This window comes from Hypanus sabinus, unplaced genomic scaffold (assembly GCF_030144855.1).
Source record: "Hypanus sabinus isolate sHypSab1 unplaced genomic scaffold, sHypSab1.hap1 scaffold_1195, whole genome shotgun sequence".
Taxonomy (NCBI): domain Eukaryota; kingdom Metazoa; phylum Chordata; class Chondrichthyes; order Myliobatiformes; family Dasyatidae; genus Hypanus; species Hypanus sabinus.
The window spans coordinates 74,999-94,705 of NW_026779256.1; the positions used below are offsets into that span (position 1 = coordinate 74,999).

Genomic DNA, 19,707 nt, shown 5'->3' on the forward strand with positions numbered 1-19,707 from the left:
AGAACTCCAGTAAATTTGTCAAACAGGAACTGTCCTTTCTGAATCCATGCTGCGTCTGTCTAATCGAACCACTCCTTTCTAAATGTTTCGCTATTTCTAAATTAATGACAGTTTCAAGCATTAACCTGACTACAGAGGTTAAGCTGACTGGCCTATAATTGCCCGTCTTTTACCTACAGCCTTTTTTAAGAAGTGGCGTGACATTTGTTGTCCTCCAATCCGCCGGGACCTGCCCAGAGTTTAGAGAGTTTTGATAAATGATTACCAACGCGTCTACTATAACCTCCGACAATTCCTACAACACCCTGGGATGCATCGCTTCAGGACCAAGGGACTTAGCTACCTTCAGGCCCTCGTTTTCACATCACTCTCTCTTTAGTGACAATGATTTTATCGAGGTCCTCACCTCCGATTTCGTTCATAACATCCCAGATTGGCATATTAGACGTGTCCTGCACCTTGCAGACCGGCACAAAATAGTCGTTCAATGTCATTTCCTTATCAACAATATCAATATCATCTTATCATCTTCCAAGGGACTTACGATTATATCCGGACGTGTATGATGTATCGCACTATCTCTATTAATGCATTGGTCGTAAAATAATTGTAGGACTCTGACCCTAAAATTGTTCAGAAATGTATTTAGAATAAAGTCTGGTATCTTTCGTGAATTTTATTTTAAAGAGAGATTTTGGTGAACGATGCGCGCCACTAGATGGCGCCTGCGTGAGTAATCAGATTGAATAAAAATTTTGCAGGTTCCTGGAATGTTTTGGATAGTTCCTGGTTTCTGTTGACATTTTCTGCTTTAGTTCTCTTGAATTTGTTTTTTTTTATTGTGTGATGTTGATATTTTTGTGTTAATCCCTGTGGCAAGGATAGGGGCTTTAAGTTCGCGTACCCTCCTTTCCATAGCCCGTCGGGCTTCCTCTCCGACTGACGCTGGCCAGTCTCTCTCGGGAGTAGTCTTGGCAGCGAGAAGTTGGTCTCCTCCCAGTCCAGGAAGTTCCGTATATGATACGGAGGAGCGCCCGTAAATCTCCAGGCAGCGGGTTAAACATTTGACAGTTCCGAGTGAGCTAATTATGAAAAGCTACAGGTTTTTAGTGGATCCGGGGCGTCGCTGATCGGACTGCGAACGTCAGCCGTGGTCCAGGGTTTTAAATTAGGGGTATCATCCACTATTATCCATGGGATTTGAGAGGTCCCTCTCCCCTGCCTGGTGGAAACTCGACCTTCTGTGAACAGAGCGTCCGTTCCCGCCCGTAGGCTCCGGAAGAATAGGGCAAGGGGGCAGGGTTCCATACCAGGCCAGCGAACATCTGGTTCCGTCACACCCTGGGCTAGCTATCCGTTCTGGGGTCTTTATTGTGGCAATCCCGCTGCCATTTCTATAATCTCGATACTATTTATGGGGAGTCATAGGGCGGCGGAGGCGCCAGCTGAGTTTACAGACCTCCCAATGGGGCTTCGGACTGACGTTAGAATCTGCCATTGGACTATTATTCTCCCATTTCTTGGTCTTTACCTTTGGGCGCCGGTGCCGCTTTCCACCTCTTCCCATTCAGAAAACCATGTAAGTTAGTTCCCAATTAGGATCCCCACGCCCATTCTCAGATTCTTCCTTCCGATATCCGAATTTTACCAAACCGAAAGAGACTCCATTGGGCCAATCTACCTGATCCAACACGTAAATCACTAGAAAAGGTAGCTGGGTACCTGTTGTCCCCTGTTTTCAACCAAACCTTATAGGCGGACGAACCCGATGGAGTTAACGTGTCCCACAATAATTGTTCTGTGTTCTTATATTTTGCAATCTTCCCCTCCGTGTCCTTATTCACTGGGGTCTCCGTGTTCGGATCAGCAGGGTGCCGTTCACCGGGGCGTCCTTTGTTCTTTTCTAGTTCGCTTGACCAAGACTTACTGGCCTCGTTTCCCATTTTAACATGTATTTCTATCATCGTTTATTCCAGTTATTAGTATTCTACGTTCTATTTCCTATGCTAACTGTGCTTCGTAATCAGCTGATTAAGATATACAGATACCAGGTTCCCCTTAAATTTAACAGAAATATATCGTCAATTAGGTCTGATCTCCTCTCCCAGTTTCATTCTTGTTCTTACCAGAGCTCAGGAACTGGGCACCGGCCGGTCAGGGGCGGCCTTACTCCCGCCTCGCCCTGGTCCTGATCTTGATTCCCGTCTCTCAGGGAAGTCTTACAGGCAGGGATGAGATTCCTGTCCGAGGGGCCAATTACTCTGTCGGGGTTCAGCTGGATCCCGTACACAGGGATCCAATCCTCGCCGCCAGATTGTCAGGGATTTTCCTTTCCACACAAGACTGGGACCTGGGTTCTCGTTAGGAGACTCTTTATTTACGTGACATGGAGAGCAGTCCCTCCGGAGAGAAACGCCCTCGCTTACAATCCTTATGGTTGATTCTAACGGGTGTGGTTTGTAAACATTTAATTATTTGGTATTGTTCTGAACAAGCTGAGGGAAAAAAAAACACTATAGTCACGTGGCCTCGTGGTGTACCGCTGAAGGCCAGTGGGCAGTACGACGTAGTATTTTGTCGACGTTAGAGGGCGCCATCAGGGTTTTATACTGATCCAGACATTACGCAACACAAACACGGAAGCTATACTCCCGCAAACGAATTCACCCAGCCCAGCTGACCAAATTTCTCCACGCAAGCGATAGAACCTTCCTCAGGACCCTGGTGCAACCAAAAATCCTATATCACACACAACAGACAAACCAATATATTGTACTATAATCCGGTTAATGGAATACAAAGTGCGTGCAGTAAAGCCCAGCACTGGGAAACAGTAAACATTTAGTAACCAGCTCGCTGTCAAGTGACGAGACCTCAGTGGTGGTGGGATATTCATTAGTCTCTCAACCCGAGGGAAGAAGTTATTACCCGGCATTCCTAGTGCTAATATGCATGCACCTTCATCCTGACCGCCGTGTGTCAAAGAGATCATGGGTTGGCTGGTAGGGATTGTCAACAATGCTTTGGCCCCTTCGTCTGCAACGCTCTCGGAAAGTGTCACAAACAGGGCCGAGTGAGACACCGATCAACCTCTCGGATGTTTTTACTCTCCCCTGTATTGTCTTGTGGTTCGATGCCTTGCAGCTTCCGTACCATACAAAGATGGCGCCGGACATGACGCTCTCCATGGTGCTCCAGTATACGCTGCTGTGGCCTCTTGACTTGTGTGGAGGTGTTGTGGGTCCAGGTTAGATCGTTTGTTATGTGCACACCAAAGAACATCATCCTCTCCACCCTCTCCAGAGCAGAACCATTGATGATCAATGGAAAGTGGTCGATCTCTGCCTTCTTGGTCCCCCAACATCGCTTCGCTTTCTCGTCTCCACGCTGACACTCGTGCAGTTGTTCTCGCACCATTTGACAAACCTCTCAACCTCCTCTCCGTGTGCTGATTCACCATTGTTGCTGATGATACCGACCACTGCAATATCATCACAGAACCTGATGATGTTGATTGAGCTGAATCTGGCAGTGTTGACATCAGACAGCAGTTTGGATAGCGGCGGACTGAGTACAGAGTCCGGATAACCGAGGATGAGAGGCGAACGGATAGAGGCGTACAAGATATTGACAGTTATTGAGGAATGCTGTAGAAGAATGACCTAGGAATAATGGTGCAGTTCCCTGAAGGTAGAATCTCATGTGGATAGGTTGATGAAGAAAGCTTTTGGTATTCTGGCCTTTAGAAATCACAGCATTGAGTATAGGAGTTGGGATGTAATGTTAAAATTGTACAAGGCACTGGTCAGGCTTAATTTGGAGAACTGTTTACAGTTCTGGTCACCGAATTATAGAAAATATGTCAACAAAATAAAGAGAGTACAGAGAAGATTTACCAGAATGTTACCTGGGTTTCAGCACCTAAGTTACAGGGAAAGGCTGAACATGTTAGGTCTTTATTCTTTGGAGCGTAGAAGATTGAGGGGGAACTTGATAGAGGTATTTAAAATTATGAGGGGTTAGACAGATTTGACGTGGATAGGCTTTTTCCATTGAGTGTAGAGGAGATTCAAACAAGAGGACGAGTTGAGAATTCGGGGGCAAAAGTTTAGGAGTAACACGAGGGGGAACTTCTTTACTCAGAGAGTGGTAGCTGTGTGGAACGAGCTTCCAGTAGAAGTGGTAAAGGCAGGTTGCATATTGTCATTTAAAATTGGATAGGTATATGGACAGGAGAGGAATAGAGGGTTATGGGCTAAGTGCCTGTTGGTGGGACTAGGTGAGAGTAAGCGTTTGGCACGGACTAGAAGGCCGAGATGGCCTGTTTCCGTGCTGTAATTGTTATATGGCTATTGTTCGTGTGGATAGTCAAAGGCTTTTTCTCCCAGGGCTAAAATGGCTAGCACAAGAGAGCATATTTTTAGGTGTTTGGAAGTAGGTACAGAGGAGATGTCAGCGGTATGTGTTTTTTTTTTACACAGAGAGCGGTGAGTGAGTGGAATGGGCTGCCGACCGCGATGGTGGAATCTTTTAACTCCGGGATGGCGACACGGAGCTTAGAAATGTAGATGGCTGTGGGTAAAACCGAGGTAATTCTAATGTAGTGTCATGTTCGGCACAGCACTGTGGGCCGAAGGGCCTGCATTTTATTTAGGTTTTCTATGCTTTTATGTTTCTACAACCCAGAGGAGCAGCGGCGGGGCGGGATTAAGCTAGTGCGGGTCCTGTAGCATATGCTACAAAGGTGCCCTAAATTTAAAAACATGCACATACGTATTAAAACATAAATTATTTACTTGCACAGTAAAGTAATTGAATTTTTTTCATTTGCTATACAGCCAGATAATACGACAAATGTCCCGCAATTCAGTAATAGTATTACTTACATGCAGGTATCAATTTCAAATGTCAAAAGTAACAAAACTACAATTTAAAAGTTAGATTTTCTAGATTTGGCATGAGCAAGTTTGTCGATCTTACTGGAAATGTCTATTTCACGCAGAAGTTCATGTTCAATACTCATTGGTGTGAGATTGTTCAATCTGTTTTGACCCATGGTGCTCCTTAGTTCATTTTTAATGCTTTTCTGTTTTGAAAATGAGCATTCTCCACCGCAGTTGGTAACCATGAGTGACAAATAGATGCGCAACTAGACCCCGTCCGGTATTGCAGCCTTCAAACGAAGTGCAGCTCCCAATCTCCGGCCTCTCCGCAGACCGCTTCGAACGCACATCGTCCCGCCCACTGACACCACTCAGCCAATGAGAGCATGATTCTCCCAGCAGTACTCGCTGATTGGCTGAGAGTGTGTTTGAGAACGGGTTGCTACCGGGAGCTGGCACTGTCAGTCTCAGTTTGCTCTCAGAATCAAAGGAAGTTCCCCAAAACAAAGTGCACGACTTTAATATCAGAATGAAACTGCGTTCACAGTTTGTCGGAAATGCAGGAACTCAATCCACAGTACTTTGTCAAAAACAGATGGCTGAAGTCATTTACTTAAGTGTAAATGAATCGTCGACCCAAAACTCACTCTGACAGTGGTGAGAATACGGTGAGATGCCGATTTCACCAGGCTGCAGCTTGCAAGCATTTAGTGAGGGCGGGTCGCATCTGCTACTTCTGCTACTAGGTTAATCCGTCCCTGGGGAGTGGTGGGGTGGAGGGGTGACTTCTGTTACCCGGGAAGTATGGTCCCTTTGCCCCTGCCCGGGTAAATTGTCCGGCTCTGCGGGTTTGCGTGGGTTTCCCCTGGGTAGCGTCCTCCTCACCTCGGCTCCGGCCAGACTGAGTGTCTGTTCCTCTGGAAGGGAGGAGGCCTCACCTCAGCGGCACGACATTGAATTGGTTAAATTGTGCACAGGAAGCATTCAGCCTGTGAGGAATGGAGGCCACTTGCAATCCGTTCTGGTGTGTGTCCTCGCCACAGGCTCCTCGTGTCCCAGGGGTCATAAAGGTGTCTGTGCATTTTCTGTGCGGACTTGCGCATCTCCCCCCCCCTCCCGTTGCACGCAATCCGCTCCCTTGTTTTCTGCAGGTTTGTTACGTGGGATCATGAATGGTTAAGGACAGACAGATTTGAGGAGAACAGAACTAGCAGGAACAGAGAAACAAAACATGCCGACAATTTAACTGAGTAGAGGAGACAGGAACAAACAGAGTAGTTGTTGGAAATATCGAAGGGTTGCAGGAGTTTGAAAATCACGGACGGACCGATGATTCTAAAAATAGACACTGGTCGGATTTAATCATTGCTTGACGGGGATTCCAGTCTCAGTGATACACTCCCACCGGCTCTCCACTCCGAAACAACCCCACACAAACAGCAACAACACCTCAGGCTGCTGTTCCCGATGGAACTCGGCGTTTCACACCATCATCCGCTCAGTACGAATCAACAAGATTCAGACGGGCTCCGCTCCTCTCTCTGCAAACGGATCCGCAGTTCCCTCGGCGGGAGTTCACAGTCAATACAGATCAGTAAAAACTACTTCTTGCTCGCTGAGAGTTAACACAGGCACACCTGAAGGATGTGTGCTCAGTCGACTGCGGTACAATCTGTCATGTTTGTATTGTTACGTACTTGTGGTACATGACAGTGGTACCTTTGTCACGTGACTGGGGTTGAAGCTATACTGGACTTGAGGTAATGGTCTTGTGATGGTGGATTGACGTCATTTTCCCGCCAGCAGAGATCAAGTGACAGGTTTTTTTTCAGGTTATAAAAGGAAGACCCCACCCTGTGAGGACGGGCAGTTCGTGGCTGGATTTGCCAAGTTGACTTCATGCTACTGCGTGATTTACTGTGATAACGCAGTTTAGTTGAAAGATGAAGTTTTATCTAATGCCTAAAGTTTAAAAGGTCATTGCCAGCAGGTTCTTTACAATTCTGCTAGGTTGAGAATCAGTGGAGAGTGAAGATCGGAGTTCGGGAGTTAAAGATCGAGGAGAATCGATTTCTACGGTGAAACGGGTTCGGCCTTTGTTTGATCCTTATTGGGAAGGATTTCGTTGACTATTCTCGTGTTAATCCCTGGGAATAACAGAAAGGATTGAGGATAGTGTGGAAGGAAAGTTCAGTGCCTTTAAGCCGTTCCGTTTCGTAAACTCTTCGTGGGAAAGGTTCGACGCCGGGGATCGAAGCAAAGCGACGTGAAAGAGAATTTAAATCGTCTTATAAAGTCTCTCCTTTTAAATGGACTGTGAGCATTTCGAACTTTTGGCAATACCACTTTAAAGAACTGTTTTTGCAATATCGCTTTAAGAACCGTTTGAGCTGCCGCACAGCAGTTGATTTCCGGTTACGTTGGTGTTTGTTTACTTTTGGGGGGTTTGTTTTCTGTGTTTAATAAACGTGTTGTTTGTTATAAAAACCCTTGCCGAACTCATACATTTATTGTTGCCTGAATACGTAACAGTATATCTAAACTTACCTACAAGATCTGTGATGTATTCGCATGCTGTATTCTTAAGAAAGTTTTGTTGTTAGAATCTCAGCTGACCGAGAAAATTGCAAAATCTTGCGAAATTTCACGGACGTACATGTATGTGTAAGTCACGAGAGTCCTTTCCCCGCTCCCATTTTACCGCAGATCTGCCTTGTTTCCGAGGCTCCGCCCCCAGCTCTGATGATATAGATTACAGTCCAGACTTCCCTTCAGTTCTGTGTTGAAGCGGGTCGGCGGCGGCGGCGGGTCGTTTGTAGGATCCGGATTAGGAGACGACCATCACCCCCAGAGTCGGGAATCCGGGGGAGGGTTCACTGTCCGGGCGTGAAAACAAGTTCTCATCGGTGAGTACTGAGGCTGGTCGCCAGTGTGGACGTCTGATGTAAGGTAATGCACCCAGTTAACTTCCCCGATCTGGCGGCCTCTCTGCGCTTGCTGGACAGAACCTGCCGGGGTCGGTCTGACTTGTGGGACCTTCACAACATACCGACTGAGATGAGCCGCCGCTCAGCCCCTCTTGCCCTGGTCCTGGGAGCGAGATGGGGTGGTGATACCGAGACCGCACTCATCCACTGAGGTTTATCCCGGGAACATTACCTTCCTCACCCGGTCCCTTATCGGGTCCAAACTTCACCTGGATCGATAGCCAGTGTCTACAATGATTTTACATCATTCCAGGGCGCGGGAAGCGGCCCTTCCACCTGTTGTGTTCTTGCAGACAGAGAAGGTTAACCCGAGTAATCGCACTTTCGGGACACTGCTCCATCTGTCTGAGTAGATCCATCTTTCACCCGTTCAGACAAGGCAGTGAGATCCAGATCTCTCACGGCCTCTCGTTCTGGGTGGCCATCGTTGTATTTATTTTTGTTGAATCCATGCCACTGTTCCGACTTGCCGAAGCGCAGTCAGTGTTTTCTGTTTTATAACCCCATTAAATGCAAGAAATAAGCTTTTTCCAGTTATCTGGGCTTGTCAGAAGTGTACAGTGTACATCGAGTTAGACTGTGGGATCAAGAGTCCAACTTATCACCGGGGAACATTCAATGTGCTTACAACAGCAGCCTGAATGGTTTCCTGGAGTCTGGTGCTATGTGTTTTCAATGTTATTTTAACATCTTCCATCCGGCTGAGAAGAGAGAATAGCGAGGGTTATGAGGATCTTTGATACTGCCTGCTTTACGGATGCAATGGGAAGTGCAGTCACAGTCCAGGGAGGGGAGTCTGGTTCCCGTTATGTCCTCAGCGGTGCCCACAGTTTCCTGCAGTTCCTTGCAGTCAAGGGTAGATGGTAGCCTTATGAAGGCGTTATGTGCCGGGATGGGACACTTTATATGGCGTTTTGATAAGGTCTGGGGAGGGGCAATGTGCCTAAGCCAAAGTTATTGTTGTTTGATCTAGGCTTGTCATTTTAGTATCTTTTTCTAACGTTTTATTCAGTGCCCGTGTATCGCTGAATAACCACCAGTGACTGTCCTTGATCCCTCACTCACATGGCTCCATCTCCTCATTCACTCACATCTTGTGCAACCTCTCTCCAGCCCGTGTGTACCCACCTCAATGATGTACAGTATATCAGTAAAGTTACCTGTAACATTTGACTCATTGTGAAGTGTTATCTTGCACATTCTATCTCACTGAGTTTTCCAGGAATCGGTGTTGTTAGCTAGAACGACAAGACGTTTAATTGAATGCTGCACCACCTAGTAGGGTAAGAGCTACAAGCTACAAACCCGGGTTATGACAGGAGAAATTCTAGCATGGATAACGCAGTAGTTGATATGTAAGAGACAAGGAGTGTGAATAAAGCGAGGCTTTACTGTTTGAAAGATTCCAGGGGAAATTACACGGGGATGAAAGTGGATTGGATATTGTAGGGAATAGCACGAATGGGTTGAAAGACCTGTTTCTGCGCTGTTAGAGAATGAATCTAAATTGAGCGTCTCACTGGCGTCGCAAATGCTCAGAGGAAACACGTTGTCAGGCCCTGGAGATTTAAACGTTCAATTTCACTTCAAGAGAGCAAGCGCCTGTTCTGTAAACAGTATATGTTTATGTACATGACTTGACGAACGTTTCCTCATTTCTATCGACTCTTTCTCTGTCTCTTAAGTACATGGCAGAATGGACCGTCGAAGCTGTTTTCATCAGTAGTGGTCCAGGAACTAGGAAGAAAACCTCACAATCTATTTAGTTCTATCTAGCAACCTAATCCTCCATCATTCTATCCAGTAGCAGGGGTCGAACTTGATTGTATTGTCAAATGCAGGTTTACGTAATTCAAATGTACAGAAATTTGATAAACTTTTTCATCGCTTAACTAAGCAAAGACGGAAACGTCAGGAATATCAACACAATATAATGTGTTTTGTAAATAACAAATTATCGGCATTTGAAGCAGATTGATCGTATTCAACAAAGTCTTTTAATTTGAAACAGCTTCTCTTTAGATGTGTAGAGCTGGAACTAGCAGCAGATTGACTGGATGCACCTCGGAAGGGTCGAAACAGCAACTGGTATTTTCACCAAATTGGCTAAGTGTTCAGTATTCATTGTGGTCATAAGGAAATTCAGAGCATATGTGGTTTAGAACGTCACTTCATTTTTCGTTTAATACTGGTGGGGCTTTTCCTCAGTCACCAGGGAAACAGCCCACCAGAACTACAAAGAGTGTTGGAGCTTTTTAACACTCTGTAGTCACAGCCCTTTAGTGGAGATTCAGTGGCCTCAGGATCCAGTGTGGATTAGAGGATGCTTTGAGCATTTACTGTATGGAATATATGATGACTAATCAACGTTGGGATTGTATTTATGCAAATCTTTCTAGAATGTCACAATCATTTTGCAATCAGTTAATATCTGTACATCAAAAGGAAAGAAAAAAACCCTTATACTCTGTTTCCAGGGCTATATTTACCATTTAGTATTATAATATTTTGTTCCTGCTCCACTACGGGAAACGTGGCGGCTAACTGATTTGGTGTAGATCCCACTCAACAATAAAATGATCAACAATATGCCGAATTTATCTGTGGAGACAAGGTATAATGTATCCGGGGCCATTTTGTGAACCATGGCGCAGAGGTCAACCCGATCCCCGTCCAGACAACGGTTCCTCAGGTTACAATTCTGTCATGTAGAATGTGTAGGTGGAGGAGTGTTATTTTTTCGAACTGTGTATAGCTGAGACGCTGCAGCACATTAGCGGCAGAAAGGAGTCCTGGGGGTGTTGGACCATCTTGTTGCTTCTACAGACGGCACTGGGCATTCCTCCCTCCGCGATAAAGCAGACGTCTCGGACAGATAAGCACGGGTTGCGGGAATTCTGATTACACTCTGCTGTGTGAGGCAAGGGAAAAAATGTGCGAACCTCTGGTATATCACAAAGGTTTTGACACGTATAAAAGACCCCTCGTACACGCTGCTCAGGCGTATGAGGTAATGCGTTAGTGTTAATGCTCTGTGCTCACATGTTTGGTTCTGGAGTCCCTTTGGAAACAAAGAATGGAATAAGTTGCCATTCCTTCCCTCACAGTGAGAGGCTGTGAGTTAATGGGCTGTTCCGTGTTTGCAGCAGTAAACATGGACCGGGGGTTAGTGTTCAATCAGTGTTTGGAAAGTCCCTCTCACTGTTCCCTTCGGTCAGATAGTGGAAACCAAACAGAAACTGCAGAAGGAGAAGGTAAAGACAGACGTCTCGGTATTACAGAAGTACCAGCATTACAGTGGTATATAGGGAATTACAGAGGTATGAGAAGGGAAATTGGCCAGAATTGATTGGAAATGATGGGAAATTACAGAGCAGCAATTTGTGGGAAGCTGGAGGGTTGGCAAGGTTGCAAACACAAACAGAAGACAAGAAAAGTTATTAAAAATGTAAAGTTTGAATACCAAAGTAATCGAGCCAATAATACTAAAGAGGTTCCTAAACGTTTCTTCAGATGCATAAAGTGTAAAAGAGAGACACGACTGGATATCGGAACGCTGCAAACTGGGGATATAGTAAATGGGACAAGGAATGGGGGCCGAACTGAATAAGTATTTTGCACCCGTCTTCATGGAGGAAGACAGTGGTAGTATATTGGTAGTTCCAGCTGTCAGGGGGCATCAGGTGTGTGAAGTTACCATAACTGGAGAGAGATTTCTTGGGAAACTGAAAGGTCTGAACTTAGATATGTCACCTGGACTAGATGGCGTGTCCCCAGAATTCTAAAAGCGGTCGCTGAAGAGATCGTGAGACGTTAATAACCTCCTTTCAAGAATTACTAGCTTCTCTAATGGTTCCAGAAGACTGGAAAATTGCAAATGTCACTTCACTCTTGGAGAAAGGAATGGTGCCAGTTTGTCTGATCTCAGTATTTGAAAAGATATCGGAGTCTGTTATTAAGGGTACTTGGAGACCAGACATAAAATAGGCCGTAGTCGGCATGATTCCCTCAAGGGAAAATCTTGCCTGACAAATCTGATGGAGTTCTTTGCAGAAATAACAACCATCATATAGAAAGGAGAATAGGTTGATGCTGTGTATTTGGCTTTTCAGAAGATCTTTGTTATGTTGTCAGACATAAAGCTGTTTAACGAGCTACGAGATCACAGTATTGCGAGAAAAAAATCTGACATGGATAAAACAGTGGTTAATTGGGAGGGAGCTAAGCGTAGGAACAGCATGAACCTTTTCTGAATGGCTTCCAGTGACTAGTGGTGTTCCTCAGGAGTGTGTGTTGGGACTGATTATATCTACGTCATATGTTAAAGATTTGGGCGATGGAATTGATGTCTTTGTTGTAAAGATTGCAGACCGTATGAAAATAGGCGGAGGGGCCTTTGTTTTGATGAATTAGAAAAGGTACAGAAGTACATAGACAGATTAGGACACTCGGCAAAGAAGTAGAATACAATATACGAGAAGTATATGGTCATTCATCTTGGTAGACGAAATGAAAGGGATAGCTATTTTCTACATACAAAAATAAACTGAGATGCAAAGGTACCTGGGGGTCTTTGTGCCGCACTTGGAGTATTGTGAGCATGTTTGGGCCTCTTATCTTCGAAATGAATGTGCTGAAAATATATAAGATTCAAAGGTTATTCACAAAAATGATTCCACGATTGAATGTCTTGTCATATGAAGCACGTTTGATAGTTCTGAGCCAGTATTCACCGGAATTCAGAAGAATGAAGGGTGACCTTTTTAAAACCCGTCGAGTGGTGAAAAGCCTTGATAGACTTGCTGTGGAGATGATAACCATATATAACCATATAACAACTACAGCACGGAAGCAGGCCAACTCGGCCTTTCTAGTCCGTGCCGACTCTTACTCTCACCTAGTCCCACTGGCCCGCACTGAGCCCATAACCCTCCATTCCTTTCCTGTCCATATACTTAGCTAGATTTACTTCAAATGACTATACCGATCGTGCCTCTACCACTTCTACTGGAAACTAATTCCACACAGCTACCACTCTCTGAGTAAAGAAATTCCCCCTCGTGTTATCCTTAAACGTTTGCCCCTAACTCTCAAATCATGTTCGCTTGTTTGAATCTCCCCTACTCTCAATCGAAAAAGCCTATCCGGGTCAACTGAATCTATCCCCCTCATTATTATAAATACCTCTATCAAGTCCTCCCTCAATCTTCTACGATCCAAAGAAAAAAGAACTAACTTGTTCAAACTTTCCCTGTAACTTCGGTGCTGAAACCCAGGTAACATTCCAGTAAATCTTTTCTGTACTCCCTCTATTCTGTGTTTCCTCTGGTGGGATAATCTACAAGCAGGTGACAGTACCTCAGAAAAGAGAGGCGCCCTATTAGAACGGAGTGTGCTGGAATTTATTTTACCATGGTATGTTGAATCCGTGGAAGTTTTATTTTGCCACAGACAGCTGTGGTGGTCAAATCTTTGTGTATATTTAAGACAGAGGTTGATTGATGCCTGGTTGGTCAGAGCATGAAAGGGTATGGTGAAAAGGCAGGAGATTGGGAATGAGAAGAAACTTGGATCAGTCATGATGAAACTGTACAGTGGACACGATGGGCCAAATGGCCTAATTCGGCTCCTATATCGTATGGTCGAATGGAGATAGAACATATCAGAGAACGTAGAATAGTACATCACAGGAACACATTCTTTTTGAATTAGACTCGGAATCAGTTTCCTGAAACTTCTTCTAAATCACTCAATTTTTAACACATCCTTTCTCATGTTAGGGGCCGAAACCTGCTAAGGATACTCCAAGCGTTGCATCATCAGGAATTTATAAACTCTCAACTGTACATGACTTCTTTTATATTACAGTTCTCTTGAAACGAATGCAGAGATCGCATTTGCCCTCTTTACTACAAATAAACCTATATATTAACTTGTAAGGAACTTGTAAGGAACTGCCAAGACTCTTTGTGCCTGTTGACATTTTTTTTTAATTTTGAGCCCAGCTTGTCCATTATCTCCACACAATTAAAATTGGGAATCTGTTTGTTATTCGCATGTACCGATGTGCAATGAAAATCTTGTTTTGCATACCATCATACAGATCAAAAGAACACAACAGTAAATTAAGGTGATATAAGGTAAAACAATAACAGTGTGTAACAAAGTATTATTGTTTCAGAGAAACTGAAGAGCAAGTAGGCATATGGTGCAAGATCATAGCAAGTTACATTGTGAGGTTAAAATGCATCTTATCTAGTTGGGGACCATTCAATTTGCTTATAACAGCAGAATGGATGGCGTCCTTGAATCTGGTGGTTTGTGTTTTTCAGTGTTTATTCTTCACCCCAGATGGAAAGCGAGAATATCCAGGATTGTAAGGCTATGCTGCCTGCTTTGCTGATACAACTGAAAGTTCAGACACAGTCACCGGCAGGTAGTCTGGTTTTCCTGATGCCCTCAGCCGTCCACAGGTCTCGGCAGCTCCTTGAAGTCACGAGTAAAGCAGGAGCCGTCCGAACACTTAAGGTATCCTGTTGGGGATACTGTCTACGGCAGGTTGATGAAATTTGCTGAGGGTCAAAGGTCACATGACAAAGTCCCTATTGTTTGTTCCATCTCTCTCATTTGAGAATATTTGTATGCAATAAAAGGTATTATAAATTTAGTATGTGTTGTATTGCTGGAGGACCATCTGTGAGTGTCCTTGATCCCTTCTATCACCTTGGCAATTCAGCTTATTTTGTTCAGGCTCTATCCTTTTTTTTTTTGTCATGTCAATGACATATATCAAACATCCCGTTCAACCTCAGTCCAGCCTGCATCGCACCAGCTCAATAATATATATCGGGCATTTTGCTCAACCGCTGTCCAGCCTGTATCCCGCCACCTGAACGATATATACCTACCATCGTGTTGAACCTCAGTCCAGCCTATATCCCGCCACCTCAATGATATGTATCATTTGCACCTCTTGTCGCAATGAGTCATTCAGGACTCAGATGTTGTAGCAAGAACTACCAGCGATTTAATGGAAATCAGCCATTACAATATTAGTTTCACAGTTACAAATTTATTGCAGTATTAATCATTGTCATAATGAAACTCACAGCAGATGATGTGAAATCAGGCATTTCCCCTTTCGTTTATTTTCGGTTCCTTATCGTTTGAGTGTGCCTTTCATTTGTAGCTTGTTAATACAGCTAACTGTGGGACCATTTTCAAAGACTGTGAATCTGTATAGCAATGTCAGTTTATTTTGTCATACACGGAAAATATTTCCCATTCACAGTGTCAGTCATACCCTGGTTTATCTTGCTAAATTCCAACAATTCGCTGTTGTCGGTATTAAATTCCCTCTACTATTTTGTAACCTGACTTCCCAGCTGGTCCAGAGCACAATGCACCTTTGGCAGCCTTGCTCACTGCCTGCTACATCCTATCTCGGTATAATCCACATATTTGCTGCTCCAGTTTGCCACATTTTCAACTGTCATCTAAATCATTAATATCAATGCCAAACTTCCAGTCGATTTCCCTGCAGTACCTCGCGAAACTCATGCCTCCATTTGGACAGTCAACGATCTGCAAGCAGTCTCTGTTTTCTCCACTTGCTTCATCCTGAGTTCCAATGATCTTTCCCTTTCGGACTAGCCTCCCATGCAGAACTTTGTCAATCGCCCTGTAAATGTCAATGTAGGCAATGACACCCACTTTCCCATCATCAATCTTATTATAAGTTCCTCAAAATCTCAATAACTTGATTAGATATGACCTGCCAGTTTGTCTAATCCTCGGCCAGTCGTCCGAAATCCTATACATTCCGTTTCTTAAATACCTTACAACGACAAACACAAGACGGATGGCAGGCTCACGTCCCTATAATATCCGTTCTAATATTTCGAGCCTTTCTAACATATATAAGCAAAACTAGCTGTCCTCACATTCTTGGTCATTTTGAATGTCAGTGCAAGCGCTCGAACAGTTTCAGCACTAGCGCCTCAGAGGCTAAGAGCGAACACGTTGTCCGGCCTTTGTGATTTATCCATTTAAATTTACCTCTAGACAGCAAGCTGCTGTTCTGCAATCTGTACACCTTCTAGGACTTGACTAACCTTTCTTCATTTCAATAATCTGTGTATCTGTCTCCAATGTAAATAGATGTAAAGGAAAGTCATTGTCGATCTCCCCCATCCCATTCGGCTCCATACCTAGATGTTCAGGAGTTCTTTTGTGACAGTGAATGGGGCAGTAAGGAACCATCGGGTATGATAAATAAATTTTCTTGCTAGCAAAAGGTCTGTTAGTCCTGGAAATGTGCTCATTGTAGTTTTTGTTTACAAAGTTCTCAAGAAGGTTTTCTGGAACGAAAAGCTTTATGCATGAGGAACATTTGCTGGATCTGGGCCTGTTCTCTAAGGAGGTGAGTTGGCGCTATAGGAAAACCTTGTATGCCTGGATACGCGGACGGGAAGAAGATGTTTTCATCATCAGGGGAGTCCAGGATCTGAGGGCACAGCCTCACAGTCCATTCAGTTGTAAATAGGACCCTTCTCCTCCATCCAACAATCTGTTTGGAATTTCGCCTGTATTGTCAACAAAAGTTTTCCGCTTCTCGAAAGTACATTAATTTGATAGAATTATTGACATTTAATTCAGGAAAGAAAGAAAATTCATGGATATCATTGTATTTTATAATATTGTATTGCAATGTATTGTATAATAACCCATTACCGATAATTAGGGCAGACAGGGCGTATCCTGCAATTAAAATTTTGATTTTCAGCCAGCTCTACACTTGCTGAAAGTTCCGTAGAACTGAAGCAATCAGCGGATTTACTGAATGCACCTCGAGACATGGTTGAAACCACAACTGGAATTTTAGCTGCCCCATTACCAAAGAGTTGAGTTCCCAGTGTTCATTGTGTTCATAATGAAACTCAGATGATTTGAGGTTTGGTCTGCTGTTTACTTTTCTGGTTCGTTCTGGTGATCCACTTCATCAGTCGCAGGTGTAACAGGTTCAAGGGGTGTTGAAGATTTTCATCTCTCTCTGGTCACTGCCCCTCAGTAAATGCCTTGATCATTTACTGTATGGAATATATGATGCCTGTGTTGGAATGAATAGAAAACTAATGAATGTTGGGATTGAATCTCTGCAAATCTGCTCAGGATGTCACAGACAACTTGCACTCAGTGAATAGTTGTGCATCAGAAGAAATGAAAGATCTCAACTGAGTTCCAAGTTTACTATTTTACATTAAAGACATTTTCCTCCTGTTACACTACCGGAAATATGCCGGCTAATTTACCTGGGAAGAATCCCACTCCACAATAAAATAATGAACAAATGTGCTCAATATAACTGTGTAAACAAGTTGAAATGTATCTGTACACACTTTGTTCCCGTACCCGGGATTCAAGCCCGATTCCTGTCCAGAAAAGTGTCATCAGTTTTCAGTTTCGTCACGGGTTAATGGAGGAGTCTTGGGCTTGAACTGGAAATAGTTGAGACATTATAGCATATTACCGTCAGCACAGAGTCCTGGGAGTTTAGGACCATGGGTTATAATGCTGGTATAGGGACTCCAGGAATATGGAACTTGCAGAGTTTGTCTTTCGGATAGATTGCGCTTCTACAGGTGGATCTGGATGGAACTCCTCCCGCAATGAGGGAGAGGTTTCGGGCAGATAAACAGTGCTTGTGGGGAATCTCTGATTGCCGAATGGTTAGATCTGTTCCTCTTCCCACAGCTGTTCCTTACCTGCTGAGCTTTTTTAGTAATTTCTGTTTCAATTTATTACTTTCACTCTGGAAACATTTAAATCTCTTGGAGATAGGTCTGTGGATAGGCCGTCATTTTGTGATAGTTAGAAGAGCAGAAATGAAACCTCAGCTTTTATCAGTAAATTATGCAGGTACCAATTTACCTGTCATTCCTGGAAATATGTTCTGTACAGCTTTTGCTAACGAGGTTCACAATAATAATGTCAGGACTTGGGCTTCATGGACGAAGAGCATTTCATTGCTGTTAACATGTGCTCAGTAGAGTTGGGAAGGATGGTGCTGGGGGGGGGGTGGTGGAGGTTTGTGAAATGAAATGGATATTAATAGATTTGTTCACTGGGATTATAATATTTGTCTTCCACATTTAAATTTCTATCAGTTTCGTCTTTAGGAACATAGAACAGAAATATTTTGTTCGTCCTTTGTATTGTTAAGGTGCTTTATTATCTCTCTGATTAAAGTGAGACCTAATGGTGAGAGCTTTATTGGAAGAAAACCCCAAAACCACGAATGTAGACGAGGGAACAACAAGAAGTTAAACAGCTGGAGGACTGAGAACATAAATTGGAGAAAACCCTTCTGACTCGGAGATTCCATTGATTCAGTCAGGAGAAAACTTGTTGAGTCTCATTCACTCAAACACTGGTGCTTTAGACATTACATACCTGAACAAAGGAAGGTAGGCACTAATTGGAGTGAGACAGAATGTGCATAAAAGTAACAGTTATGCACCTGTGAGATCCAGTTGCAATCACTCCATTACTGGTATTGTGCTGTTAGCCGCCCAGCTCTGTAAAGTCGCTCACATTCCCACACAACGTTTGTTCACTTTAATATCTTTTATCTTCCGAAGTAACTTTTGGTCAGTTTAGATATTTCCTTGCTTGGCCGTGTCACGTCATAATAATCTCATTATTATTGGATTGGGGAGCATGCCTTGTGAGAAGGTTGAGTAAACTCGGCCTTTTCTCCTTGGAGCGACGGAGGATGAGAAACGACCTGATAGAGGTGTACAAGATGAAGAGAAGCATTGATCGTGTGGATAGTCATTGGATTTTTCCCAAGGTTGAAATGGTTGCCACAAGAGGACACAGGTTCAAAGTGCTGGGAAGTAGGTACAAAGGAGATGTCAAGGGTAAGTGTTTTATTCAGAGAGTGGTGAGTGCGTGGAATGGGCTGCCAGCAACGGTGGTGGAGGCGGATGCAATAGGATCTTTTAAGAGGCTCTTGGATACTACATGCAGCTTAGACAAATGGAGGGCTGTGGGTAACACTAGTAATTTCTAAGATAGGGACATGTTTGGCACAGAAACGAAGGGCCTGTATTATGCTGTAGGTTTTCTATGTTTCTATGACGGATCCATCTTTCATCCCCTCCACTGTCTCGTGTCTACAACAACAGAACCCCCGACTATTGAGCTGCCAGTCCAACCACTCCTGCAACAATGGCAGGAGGATCATAATTCCGGGTGTTAATCCATGCCCTGAGCTCATACGCTTGTTGTACGATACTTCTTGCGTTGAAATATACGCAACTCTGGAAATGAGTCGCACGATGCTCAACTTTCTGTTGTTTCTGACTTTGCTTGAGTTGTTCACAACATCTTCCTCCACAACGTCTTCCCGAACTGCTCTGACACTCTGGTTCCCATCTCCCTGCAAGTCTGGTTTAAACCGCACTGTTGAAGATGAAAATATGACTTCCACTCCAGTTAATGTGTAACCAATCTCTTCTGCTCGGGTTCCAACGTCCCTGTAAGAAAACACAAAGATCCAAAATTTTATGCCCTCCCTCCTTCGCCAAACCATAAGTCACAAGCTTTCTTCCGGCCTGAATACCACGTTGCACTGATAGCAATCCTGAGATTACAACGCTGGAGTTCCTCCCTTTAACTCATCACCTAACGCCCTGAACTCTCTTTGCCGAACCTTGTCACTCCTCCTACGCCATCACTGGTACCGAAATGGACCACGAGTTCTGGCTGTTTGCCCTCGCAGTTTAGAATGCTGAGACTGTATCCGGGATTTCCCGGACCCTGGCTCGCGAGAA

At 44.1% G+C, this 19,707-nt stretch overlaps 1 protein-coding gene across 7 annotated transcripts in view; it reads left to right on the forward strand.

The window, feature by feature from the left end:
- LOC132386546 (NACHT, LRR and PYD domains-containing protein 3-like) overlaps positions 1–19,707 on the forward strand; it is a 102,543-nt gene that overhangs the window by 48,712 nt on the left and 34,124 nt on the right. The window contains exon 6 of one of the 7 annotated variants that reach the window (XM_059958818.1): positions 4,482–4,589. The exons of 5 other annotated variants lie outside the window; for them this stretch is intronic. The gene's annotated coding sequence lies outside the window, so the exon portion shown is untranslated. Of the gene's footprint in view, positions 1–4,481; positions 4,590–7,589; positions 7,790–19,707 lie in introns of all 7 variants that reach the window. One more of the 7 variants, XM_059958823.1, reaches the window with a different exon arrangement.